Below are 13,459 nucleotides of genomic sequence, written 5' to 3'. Positions count from 1 at the left end.
TTCCAAGGTTATAGTCATCATTCGGTGCTGCCTCAAGTGCCAGTTGGACAAATACTATCTGTCATGTGTCAGAGGGCAGGCAGAGCGAGTCTGCTGGTGCACAAGGGGCCGTGTCACGCTGATCTCAAGAGCCAAATGAGGTCACACTCAGGAACAACGCAGAGCCGAGCCGATCAACCAGAACAGCCGCATTCCTCCACATGCAATGGGAGCCAAGGAAATCATGGATCTCGGTGAAGCAGGGGTGGGAGGAGAACGGCCCTGAGAGAAAGGCATGGAGTGAAAGGAAGCAACTCCTCCCAGCTGCTACGCATCAGCACATCACACCAGTCACAAGTTACACACCCCATTGCATTTGGAATGCGATGGCCCGACAAGAGCTGAATGGTATCGCTGACACATTCCTTCATGTTTGCTGGCTGCTTCGTCACATGCTTGGCCTCCTGAGCCGCACCAGAAAATCCAACAGATGAGGGGACAAACTCGTAGTTGAAGAAACAGCCGAGGAGCAACGCTTATCAAATCTCTTGCTACTCTACCTCTCTTCACATGGGAGTTACTGCTGACCTATGTGACAGCTCCTGGTAGGGGGAGAGGAGGTCGGGGTTAGAGGTCACCGAGCACAACTGGAGCCATCATGGGACAGCAATGTGTAGCTCGCACTCACACCCACCTAAACGCCCCTCCCCCATGATGCAGTAGCAGTTCAGAGGTTTACCCCAGGCTGGGCAAAAAAGCAACATGAGGGCCCTGGCAATAAAACCTCCATGGCCTCATTCCACCTTTAAAGTAGGGATCAGTCTAACCTCTGACCTCCCCCCATCCCACCCCTCCTTCCAGTTTGGGAGCCTTTGGAGGAGCTGCTCTTCTATTTCTGGTTACAATCGACACCCCAACCCCCTTACCGGTGGTCCACCATTGTCTGGCCTGAAGTACTTATTCCCAAAGTGCCCCAGCTCTGCTTGCCTCTCCTCTGCAGGGGGCTGAGGAGGGAGAGACGACTTAAAAGCACCCCCGGGAAGTCAGTGCAGCACGGAGGTAACCCAGGTCTGCTAAAAGAATTAGGCCGACGTTCGACACAACATGCCGTCGAGTGGTTTTCTCCTTAACAAGCTATGTAAGGGAGGAAAGGGAGGGAACAGGTTTTATGGTCCTCGAGCACATGTTTCCACTGAGGGAGCAGAGGAAAAACAACCGGTCTTTTAGGAGCATCCTAAAAGTTTTGTCTTAAGTTGTTGGATGCCAGAAGATTATTATCCAAGCCATGCATACCAGGAAGTTGGAGGTCACAAGAGAAGCAATGTTATGCACTTTATTTGTGGCCGTTTTGCATTGAGCTGCCTATGAAAAGTTAGTGTTATCATTAGTCATCTAATGCCACTAACCTTTGGAAAGTATTTGCATTGATTTGCAGGAGGTGGGGGTAGTATTACGGGGTAACTGTAGCGCCTGTGTGAGTAGAGAAAAGTCCCTTGTACATGTGTCTATGGTCGACATGCTATGCAGTGGCACAATGCCAACACACAATGGAGGCCAGGCTTGACGGGCTACTCATCTCTTCTCCCTCTTTAACCCTTTGAGAAGAGCACAAAAGAGGGAGCTGACAAAGAGGCCATGGAAAGAAAAGGAGGTGGTAGAGGAAGGAGGTGCGGGCTATTCTTTGCTGCTTCAGCACAGTTTTAAGGGGAGTTTCAGCCTGCATTTGTAATTTGACAACTTGAGTTTGGCTCCAGCATAAGCATGGCCCAATGGATGCCAGGAATCCAAACAATTTCTAAGGCAAGGACATAACACTGTGATTAGGGCTGGAGAGTCGGAGCCTTGTTCCTACTACGAGAATCAAACGGGCTCGCACTATTGTTTATGTTCCAGTTGTCTTCAAAATAACATTTTCTGTGGAAACAACATCTGTTACTGTTGTTAACAACAATCATTTGTAATCTGTGGTACAGTTACAAATGAACTAATACTGCTTTCAGCCAGAGATTAGAATGTTTTTTTTAGTTGGCCCCTAAACCTGACAGGTCCCACTTGGCCCTAGTGTGGAAAAGTGGCTGCTGAGAGTTAAACATGGGGAGGTGAGAGGCTGGGAAGTGCTCCAAAGTGATTTAGAGCTAAAGCTACTCAAAATCTACCCTTCTTTTTGCAGCTGAAGTGGGATCGCATAGTGGATTTAAGAAGGCTAACTGCCCATTCTGTTACGCCGAAAAGCGAAAATGTTTTATTCCTTTATTGACTGGTTTTGTGAAGTGTGTGCCTGCATAAGACCTCACAAAACACACTCACACAACAAACTAGCCAGAAGCACCAGCCCACATTTTAAGAGTGCCAGGCACTCGGGGGGAGGAGGGGGGTGATAAACAAAATGAATAAATAAGCACTTATCTCCATCTGGTAAAAAACACATGCAGGTGCTGACATCAGAGTGTGTGGTTTATGAGCCATGCAGCTTGTGTGTGCGCACACACAAAATCACAAGAGAGCAACTCAGGGAGAAGAGAGGGAGCGTGATCCTGCATGCGTCCAACATGCATATGCACACACTTTCTCAATGCCCACCGCTGCCTCAGGGTTGACACCACCATGCTGCTGACCTCTTTGGAATACGTCGCCCTTCCTTCCGCTAACACGAGGGTTATTGCTGGCCAGCTAGTCCACAACACAGCCACAGTAAAGGGGCCAGACAGGCAGCTAGCTGATTTATAGGCTAGCCCACGGCCATGCTTTCCCTGGGCAAGTGGCTCTCTTCAAAGGCCCGCCTTCTATTAGTCTTATTTACAGCGCTGGGGAGAACAGACCGCCTGAATTATTTAAGATTCCCTTTGGTAAATACAAACGAAACCAGGAGGGTGTGTGAGCGCGAGGAGGGGGGAACGAAAGATGGAAGACGGGAATGAAGAAGTAGGAGCTGGAGAGACTGAGAAGGGGGGAAAAAGAAGTGAGCAATTATGAGTTGCTGCACCATTAACATTAATCACAACAATAAATGGCTATGTGCCTGTGTAAACGCTTCCCTGTTTCATCTCCTGCACAGTGGAGACTGTTACCTTACATTAAACACGAGGAGTCCCCATGCTCCCACACACACAAACACGTGCACGTAGCATCCTGCATACCGTCGTCCTGTATAGTGTGCGCACTGACGATGTGCTGCTTATCTCAATGCAAATACATGCACAGGCACACACACACACACACACACACACACACACACCCACACACCCACAGTGTGCTGCCTCCTCTCTCACACAGTGGTTCTCATTAACAAGCCAAACATGCCTGAAGAGGCAGACAGACTCTAGTGAGCACGGTAAACAACCAGTAGGCTCCCTCATCTAAACTGAGACTATCTCAGCATCAGCAACACACACTTTCTGCCGATGACACTGACAGGCGGGGCCAGATGCAATGAACTCAAAGATCTGCTGTTTTTTCCACTGAACCGGTGGAATCTGGTGTTCTTTGCTCAAGGGGAACTCGGGAAGGCAAACATTGAGTATGAGTGATGGCCTTGACATATCAACATTTTAGGCATATTCTGACATAACAGAAAAATATTAATACTGTGACGCCTTATCATATGCATAAAAACTTTTGCAATCCATAGAGAACTGTGAACCTCTATATCGTATTCATTGCACACGATAGCTAATGGTCACAGCTTTCATTTTTCACTAATTATCAACAAGACACCATGAGTTTCTATAAAGAGCAGATCAAATTAGAATTATTTCCTTCAAGGTGATTTTGGCTTTAAAAACCCTGACATGTACCAATATTTAAATTGAAAAAGAAAATAACAATTCCCAATGACAAATTTCACAGCCGCCTATGGCTTCCAAGATAAATTGAATGCTGAAGCAATCTGCAACTCTGCTTCTCTATCACACAGTTCTACCAAGCAGCAACCTGCTGGGCTGAGAAATGAAGCCAACATGTCAGTGCCAAAAACTGCAGTTCTTCTAATGCACACTTGAGGCTGGCTCCAAAAGCGAGTAAATCCCCACAGACCTCGTTGTTAAAATGCCAAACTTTAATTCGGAAACATATATGTTTACAGCCTGGTACAAAAAACGGTTTTGGTTTCTATAGATTATTTCCCTGTCCAAGACAACCATCTGGGGATACATTTTTATATAACTCACCAATTTCACCTTATTTAGGCTTAACCCTACAAATATTTATATATTGTTTATTCTTATAGTTGTTTTATGCAAATATCTTTTCAAGTCAAGCACCTTATATTGCTATTTTGCATGAAAGGCACTTTATAAATAAAGTTGAATTTAACTGATCTGAATTTAAGGGTGTGGCTGCTCTAAGTGACAAGCTGTCAATACGACCCAATATGGTCACTTCTGGCTCAAAATAAACCTAGATGGCGAAAGTCAAAATGCCAAACTTCAAATTTTAAAACAGGAGTCCACAAAGTAGAGCTGGGTATTGTTTAAAAACGTATGACACCATTTCCAATACCAGTACCCCTATAGTAATACTGATGTTAATAAAGTACTTCATCTAATATTTTTTTCCAGGAATGGAGGCATTTGAATGGCAGCATTTAGTTGTGTTAGCAAATCCATACAAATAGTCTTTTTTTCTAGATCTAGATACAAACAGGGTCAAATTCAGGTGTTGTCTGACTGGAGAAGTTTTGATACAACTTGGTGCTGGATTATTTTGGTCGATACCCTTACGGTCCATTGTTTTTATAGTCTACGGTTCTTACTTTTTAGTGAAGTCTGAAGACTGACTGGTGATCCAAAATCAACAACAATATGCATCTTGTACAGTGATTTTGGAAGACTCACTCCACAGAAACTACACAAGGAAGAGAATACAATTTACACAGGAAGAACACAATAACAGAAAGTACTATGTGTAACCAGCCATGTCAGCTGCGCAGTCAAGCAATAAGATGAAAGAACAATAATGCAGATGACAGTATAGATGTTGTCTTGTGTTACAGGAAGGAACTGTGACTTCCTGATGTACTGATCAACTTCCACATCTCTTCTCCTCAGGAAGAAACACAACAAGAGAAGCCATTTTTTATGTCCACACAAATCGGGGACCGAAGCTGCCTGTCTGAGTCAGTGTCTGAGGGGGGATGGACAGAATGCTGACAAGAGCATTGGCATGCCGCAGAGGAAACCTCATATGCCGAGGCCGTGCCCACTAGCTGCAGGGGCGGAGGGATTTCTACACAAGGCCACTGGGTCAGAAGTGGAACCGGGGTCAACACTGCATCTTTGGACCTTCAGGCAGAACCTTCAGGATGACTGTAACTCAATCTCGGTGGTGACATGCCAGGGGACTGAGGGTCAAACACAACCAGTGTTCCTTTGGTTTGGATGAGAGCCCATTCCACATATTATGAGACGCTGTCAATTTGATTTTACAAGAAAATAAATCCAATGCATTCCTCCTGTCAATAAAATTAAGTGCCTGCAAAACGGTGAACAAGTTCCTCGTGCCCTACTTAAGTCAATCTCATCACTCTGCGCTACATGTCGACCAAACTAATCAACAACTCTTTGAACAAAAAGAGAGCGTGTAAATTCTGTTCCCCAACAGATTACACAGACTACAGTGGAGACAGAGTTTATTTTCAATTTGCAGCCAGATTAGCAGGCATGTTTTTGATACTGTCAGAACTGCAGAGATTTTTCTTTTCCAAGTCTTCGTGAGTGAGTGGCCTTTTTAGTGCCTGCTTCAAAAAGCATCCCCCGTACCCGAGCAGCTGTCACTTTCAGCAGGCACTGTGGAGGACGGAAGCGGGGGAGGGGCCCTTTGAAGGAATGGTTAAAAGTGGGCGATAAAAATAAACTGGGAGAGAGGAGAAAATTAATTATACATAACAGACAGTTCACTTGGATGAGCACGACAGAGACGGAGAAACTAAGGCTGCTTCCCTCAAAGAAAAAAAAAGCCATTTTCTGGCTGAGGAAATTTCAGCTCTGCCACCGCAGTGGTCATATTTATTTGGCAACGTCTGAAGTGCGGGATGTAAAGAGGAATCTTTTTTTAAGAAGGTCAAGGCATCAAAAAATACAGACAAGGCTTTCATTTCAAATTCTCCACACTGGCCCTCACTTCATGCATCCTCTCTAATTCGAGCGGTTTCCTGGGACCGAAGTAAAACCGCCAGCCCTGAGCGCACCCTCCTTCTTAAAAATGTGATGTAGCTTGCAGATAGCTCAGTCTGCCTTTAAATTCGCTTCTGATTGGCACTGATGAGGGTTTATGCTGCTGGCTCACCTGCAAACTCACCCCTTGATATGATTCGTAATGCACTAGCACTTTGCAGTTCAACACCGCCCACTGACTCTCAATCCCAGCTTCTTATTCAGGCCAAATGGAGGTCATTCCTATTTGAGCAGTCAGTCAAGACAGGCCCGCCAGGTATTGGCGAGTGAGTTTATTTCATATTAAGGCTTGTCGGCTGGAGAGGTGTTAGCACCATGAGAGCTGAGTGTGTGTGTGTGTGTGTGTGAGTGTGTGTGTGTGTACGACAGGGCCTTCGGGTAGAGCCCCGCTGCTGGTCCCTCTTTAGTGTGTTTTAATATTGCTGCTGCTGTGTGGCTCCTCGCCTCAAGGCACCACACAAACCCCACAAAGACCAAGTGAAAACACTCAAATAGAGAGACAGAGAGAGGGCGGGACAGGCCTCAGAAAGAGACGGAGAGGCGACAACATGGAGAAGCAGGAGAGGATGTGACAGAAGCAAGGAAGGAAGGAAGTAAAGATCCAAACAGAGGAAACTTAGAGTGAGGTGTTGAAAAAGTGCAAAAGACAGACAGATTCAATGAAACACTCTCGGAGCACAGCGCCGGCTAACCTCTTTAGCAAGACTGACACAAATGAAAACTTATGTAATAAAAACATGCCGTTTCCACCGGCTAGGATATGAAAGCAGATATCGCATTACAGCGTCGCCGTGCCAAGGAAGCCCTCGATCATACATGGGCGAGAGAGTTTAGGCTATGGCGTACCCGACACTCTCCGACATAACCCCTGTATTGGTTTGAGAGGAGATCCTCTTTCATTTGGAGTAAAGAACTTGTGCAGCGAGCCAGGGTAGGAGAGAGGACTAGCTGTCCCACCAGAAATGATAGTTGATTTTTTGCCAATATTCAATATGCTAAAATATACAAACTCATTTGGTCAATAACCGATACAGATATATCCACTTTTTTGCGCATCTAATTTCATCAAGTCTCTTTTGTGATGGAATTAACATCACATTATGCACAGATGGAGACATGAAATACAATGTTTTTCAGTGTACTGGTAATATTCACTCACTGTGTACAATAAAAGCATGTTCAAAGATTCCAATGATGTGTCCGATTGTCACCCTGTTGGCCAATTCTGATATTTCATTTTAAGCCAGTATCAGCCGATACCAAGGATGTGCCTGTTTTATTGTGCATCCCTATAGAGAACCAGTTAAAAATGGAAAAAAGGTGAATTTTATGCCCGCATGTATAAAAGAGGATGACGGTGGAAGAGTGGGTTAAGCCACATGTACATGATTTCTTCTCTCGAAAGATGAAGAGAGCGATGAATGGAGGGAGGAGAAAACCAACATGCAACTAGACCAGGAGTAAGAGTGTAGGAGAGAGGATGGGGAGACAGAAAGGAAAAATGAAGGTAAGAAAAGGGCAGAGAGAGAGGCGGCGTGGAAGTATGGAGGTAGTCGCAGACAGCGATGGGGCTCCTGACAGGAAGAGAGACGGGGAGAGGGAGGAAAGAAAGCCTGAGTGGCAGCATAAGTCTGGAGGCAGGAAGAACGGCAGAGGAGTAGGCTGAGAGAGAAGGCAAGAAGAGGAAATGCCTAAACATGAGGTTGTCACACTGGTTTAAAATGTCGAACAGTAAGGGAAACTGGAAAAGGAGCTGGATCTTGCAGTCTCACACACACACACACACACACCGTGAGCGTGAATGCAGTCCATATATCGACTCGCCGCATGAAAGCAATGAATCACAGCACAGCGTACCCTGAAGAATACAGTTATGCACTTAAAGTCGGTTCACATATATAAACAATTCCAATGACCCAGTGAAGTAGTTTCTCACTCCGACTGAGAAAGTCCCATGTGAGCGTGATGGAATTTAATTCCACTCCTTTAATTCCTTTTTCTGAAATCCTTCATTATATGAGACAAAATATTCAGGGCCAGTCTTACAGTGCCAAGCCACGATTCAGTTCTCACTTGAGCACAGCTCTTCTGCTTTGTCATCCATCTACAATCTAATTAGACCTTAAATATGGCACTCATTGAAAAGTCCTGAGGAATGCGACGGGGGGAGTCGAGCCACACAAAGGCAGGACCGGTGGGGTGCAAAGTGCACATGTCAGCTCGAATTCCAAAGTTTGGACATCACGGATTTACCCTTCACGGCAGCAGCCAGACCGGACGGGGCAGACTTTCAAAATGCATGACACTGCTGGTCTATTGTGGGGCAGATCTGTATCATAATTAGGGAAGATTGAGGCAAATTGCTTGTAATTTTCTGGCTGGGTTGCCAGCTTTCATGTGAAATGCCATGCAAGGTCACACTTGAGCCAAAAAAAATGATTTTCTGAGGATCTCAGCTATGGAAGGTGGGAACTTTTTGAAAGCATGATGGGATAATCATCTCGCTTCTCACAGATTTTCCTCAGTTTGATTCCTTATTTTGGGTCACTTAAGAATATGTGGATGTTTGGATATGTCACTTTTCACCTGAGGAACCTGGAACATTTTGTCATTTCCACCCATGTGCCAGCTAAATAAAACAAAATGAGACTGCGTAGCCCTTGCACAAAGAGTCATCGCTATGTTTGGTTACATTACTGCCACTCCTCGCTGTCAGTCACACACCGGTGTAAAGCGATGCCTGTTTTGACTGAACCTGTTACCTCCGTTGTGTGGTTGGCGAGATGTCAGTCAGTCTGGGGTTGAATGATGTAAAGCTGTGACTGGGCACCACCTCCTAAACAAACACTCATGCCACGGTTCAAATCCCTCATCATTTAAACGTGAATGATGGTCACTGCATTTAACTGTCAATAAGAAGCTGCTGCTGCTTGACTGAACAGAGGAAAATTGGGTCATGTCACTTATGATAAAGAGTTATCATGTTAGTCACATAACGCCTTGTAAGAGAGCTGCCACATAAGATAAAATACACTGATCGGTGAAATTAAATGCACAATGTAGGAGTTCAGCTTAAACATCAGATGGATTTTCAGTGATTTTTTTGTGAGAGGCTCCAGTCTGGCCCCTTTTTCTTAAAAAAAAAAAAAGGGTTAAAATCATGTCTAAGCCCTTGCTCGTCTAGTATGATTCATGAATACACGTTTAAAATGGGCTCCAAATGAATTCACGTCGCGCGCGGGGGTCGGGGTGGGTAGTCTAATTTGGTTAACCAGGATTTGATTAAAAAATAGAACTGAGGAGAATCCGATAGAGCAATGAGAGCATTTTCAATAGCTGACAACCAATGCGCACTCAACACACCCACAGACAGCCCTCACCACTCCATCCCTGCTCAAAAGGGGATTTCAATTGCTGTCGAATAACAAAGCTCACAAATTGCTCTCTCATTCGTTAGCAGATTAACGCTCTTTTCACACCACACCAACACAATTTCTAATTATTTCAAGGCTAATAGCTGAATCGATTTTTTTTTTAAGGCAAGCACCACGTCCCTCTGGAGAACACAACTCCTCCCTTAGGTCCGTTTAAGAAAGCCAGGATGTACAAAATGTGTGTGGGGGGGAAAACACAAGCATGGAAGCAAATGTTTAATGTAAAGCCATGCAGCTTCCTCCAGTCTCCCCGGACTATTTATCCAGGCGACAGTGAGTGTGAGCGCCGTGAATACCTGTAATTATGTATGGTGGTGGAGGTGGTGGCATTCCTCCTCTGAGGCAACGCAACAGCTACCCGCAGCCCTGATAAGCCTGCTAGCTGCTAGACGCCAAACACTGAGGTTTCTTTTACTACAAGAGTCCACATATTACTGCAAGACGAAGCTTTTCCAAAGCAGAAAAGTGTGTTTTTGCTGCAGCCGACGCTCTCCAACCAGCTAGAAACTCACCTCACACTGCACCAAAAAAAAAAAACCCACCCATATTTCCATACTTTCAAGCACAACGAGCTTAATGTGAAATAATTAAAAAGAGAAACGTCAATAACAATGAAGTTCGCTTGCTAAAGATTAGTTCGGCGCCTAAATTACCCGCAGTTTAACAGTTTGGTGCGGATCAATCCGACTGGTGGTCACACCGGGGCGCACATTCAACACACCGCTAGCACAAACACAAGCCTCCACACACAAACACACACACACACACACACACACACCTTAATAACTGCATGGTAGAGATACTCCAAATATCCCGTTTTCACGCCGAGGTTTGGTCTGCAAACTCGCTGTGAAAACAGAAGCCGAGAGCGTTGGAGACATGAAGAGAAGCGAGGAGGGGAAACACAACGACAAACTCACCACACGGAGCAATGGAGAGAGAAAAAAAAATGTAACCTAAATATTTCAGCCGGCTCCAACAAAAACTACCTCCTTCCACGCGACAAAAAGCCTCGCGCCGGTGTTTTCTCGGTACTTACAGGTTCAAGTGATCCGCAGGTTAGATATCCTCGCCATGGTTTTAAATTCCAAAACTTGGGGACATTCCTGTCTGGTCACGGAGCGGCGGTGCTCTCTCTCCGGCAGCTCCCTGCGTGTGAATGGAGAGGAGAGGACAGGAATGCAACTCCGGCTCCAGGAGGGAGGAGAGAGGAGGCGCTCTGCTGCTGCAGGGCCGTGCCGCACCCATAGAGGGCGCCCCCGGGCCGGGCCGAAACCCGGTCTGTGTGTGTGAGCCTTACATTACATTAATATTACACAACCAGTCGTGTTCCTACACTTTCACATAATAGTTGATTTTATGATGTACCCTTTAAGACAGACCCTTAATTTTTCATCATTGTGTTTACATTTAATTTAACCCTTTGAAACCTGGATCGACATCAGTTTTCTTGTGCTGCGTACAGATGCCTTTCACAAGCTATATGATCCTTTGAAACCCGGGGAAATTGGTTTGATTCCTTTAGATAACGTGGGAGGAAAGGAGATGACCAACTTAGCAAGTATTGTCCCGCAAATTGCAAGAAATAAAAATGTAAATAAGAAGTAAAATGTAATAAGAAAATTATCTTTCAAAAATCATTTTAAAAAGGCGGGGAGGATTATGAGAACATTATCCAAAGAAATTAAGGAAAAATGTCCCGAAAACTTTGTTCACAATTATAATAATCTTATAGGCCTAATTAAAATAATGTTACAGAAAAAATACTAATAAGATGAATGCATTTATTTATTTATTAAGCATTTTAAGTCTTTTAGGCTCTTTTGTTTTTGTTATTGTTTTTTTTCTTTTTGCATATTTTCAAGTAAGTTTCACTTTAAGCTCATTTTTAAACAATATGATTGTTCAGCAAAAATGCAGTTGTGTTGGGGAAGTTTGGAGAAAATGAGACTTGGATTGTACTGTACAAGTCGTGTGAAAGTTTGTAAGCGGATTATTTGATACGGTTTTGCTGTGTAACCCGGCCCCCTATAACTCCAAGTTATCAAGACTTTTATCCATTTTCAGTTGTCTTCACAAATTCAACATAACATTGAGTAAGTAATGAATATACCTGGGATCACTTGGTGAAGTATTCCTTTAACATTAAGTTTTTGGCCTTACATTTATTAGTTGGTCATGTTCTCAGCTGTATGTGAATGTGTCATGTTCTGAGATGTCAGTTTTAACATTTTCATACAGTAAATAAAGTGCATTAAAGATTTTGAAAATTGCATAAAGCACTTTTCTGTCCATCTACTGTGCCTATGTGATAACTTTAATTATCTTTGTGATAGTTTAGGTGTCATCATACTTGACAGGTAAGAGAAATTGTCGGAATACAATGCCAGGAAATAGATTTTTTTTTTTTTCACGCATAAAAAAGCAACATTTTCTCTGTGTCACATTGTGGCATGGAACACCTGACACTGTTTAAAAGACCTTGAGGGAGTCTCACATTCACTGGATAAATACTCCAGAAGTTATCATTTAATGTTACACTAATGTCTGTCATCATACACTGTATGATATTAGCACAGGGAGTTAAACAGAGTTCTCTTTCAAACAAAGTATTCAGTTACTACTGAACTCTAGCTTGGCGCCAAACTCAAAAGTGCAAATAAGTAGAATCATAGACATAAAATCATTAAAATAACAGTAACCTTGTCATTGTGATCACAATATATTCTGAAACAGCTTTCTGACTCAGAGTTTGGACAAAAAACAAGGTTAGGAACTGGACATCAGCAAATGAAAAGTATTGTGTAGGGCTGACAGACTGGTGTTGGGAGGGGGCAGAGGGTGACAACAAATATTTGCAGGACAACTGAGTGACATTGATAGCGAGTAAAGCCCTGACAGGCACAGTTTGGCCCTGATGTGGTGCAGAACATTGGAAACCTGCAGGTTACATCTACAGCAGAACACGTCTAAGCTAAATTTACAGTGAACGGTGTTTCAAAATAGAAAATGCCCTGGGAGATGATGGGAGACAGGTTTGGTCGCAAGCTTCCCAAAACAAGGCGGGCTCCTAATTAAATGAGGAGGCCCCGGGCCTGGCTGTCGCGTCCCATCAGCTGACACATTCACGCCGACTAACTTATACCAAGTGACACTCGGATGACAGATTTTGGATACAAGCTGCGCCCGTGAGGCTATCTCGCCAACTTTTAATTCTTAACTCTTTTCTTATGATAAGCAACCACAAGACAGTCAAAGTGACTTTGAAAGCTGAATTTCAATATTCATCACGCAGTCAGTGACTATCAGGAGCTTAGACAAAGTGTGTATTGGGCACTGTTCCATGATGTCTCTGCAGCGAGGAAGCTTTTGGGATAACAGAGTTATTCAAACAGGCAGCTCAGGTTACCAATTGCACTCAGGAGAGCAGAGAGCAAGATCTGGCACTAACCACACCACCTGGCCCTGGACTCTGAGTATGTGTTAGAGAGTGTGTGTGTGTGTGTGTTTCAGAGAGGTAGGGGAGTGGGGGGAGTGTATTTTTGATTGAGAAAGATAAAGACATTTGTGTGTTTTATGTGAATAAAAGAGCAGCTGAATTTCAGCACTTGCCAGGAAATTTCCCCCTGAGTCTGTCACACCACCCTGCTTTCAATGGTTTTCAAAAGCCCACTGTCTGCCATTAGAGATGGTTGGTTTGGCCATAGTAATACTAAGAGATTAGCTTCACTTACCATGTGAAAGGCTTCTGGACAAAGCCTTTCCCTATCTTACACTTAAACACTACCATATTGATTAGCTCTGAGTTAGTGAGTCCATCCAGTTCCACTTCAGGGCTACTGTAAGTTCTCATGGGAATACTTTTATGGATATAAA

General features: G+C 44.1%; 1 protein-coding gene across 4 annotated transcripts in view; it reads right to left on the bottom strand.

The window, feature by feature from the left end:
- Window positions 1-10,720, bottom strand: part of LOC121954181 (plexin-A1-like) — a 230,490-nt gene extending 219,770 nt beyond the window's left edge. For all 4 annotated transcript variants that reach the window (XM_042501521.1, XM_042501533.1, XM_042501523.1 and 1 more), the window contains exon 1: window positions 10,623-10,720. The gene's annotated coding sequence lies outside the window, so the exon portion shown is untranslated. The remainder of the gene's footprint in view (window positions 1-10,622) is intronic.
- Between the last annotated feature and the right edge of the window lie 2,739 nt (window positions 10,721-13,459).

Source organism: Plectropomus leopardus, chromosome 2 (assembly GCF_008729295.1).
Source record: "Plectropomus leopardus isolate mb chromosome 2, YSFRI_Pleo_2.0, whole genome shotgun sequence".
NCBI classification, from domain to species: Eukaryota; Metazoa; Chordata; class Actinopteri; order Perciformes; family Serranidae; genus Plectropomus; species Plectropomus leopardus.
The sequence above is the reverse complement of the archived record's forward strand: the minus strand, read 5'-3'. Positions and strand labels throughout refer to the sequence as shown.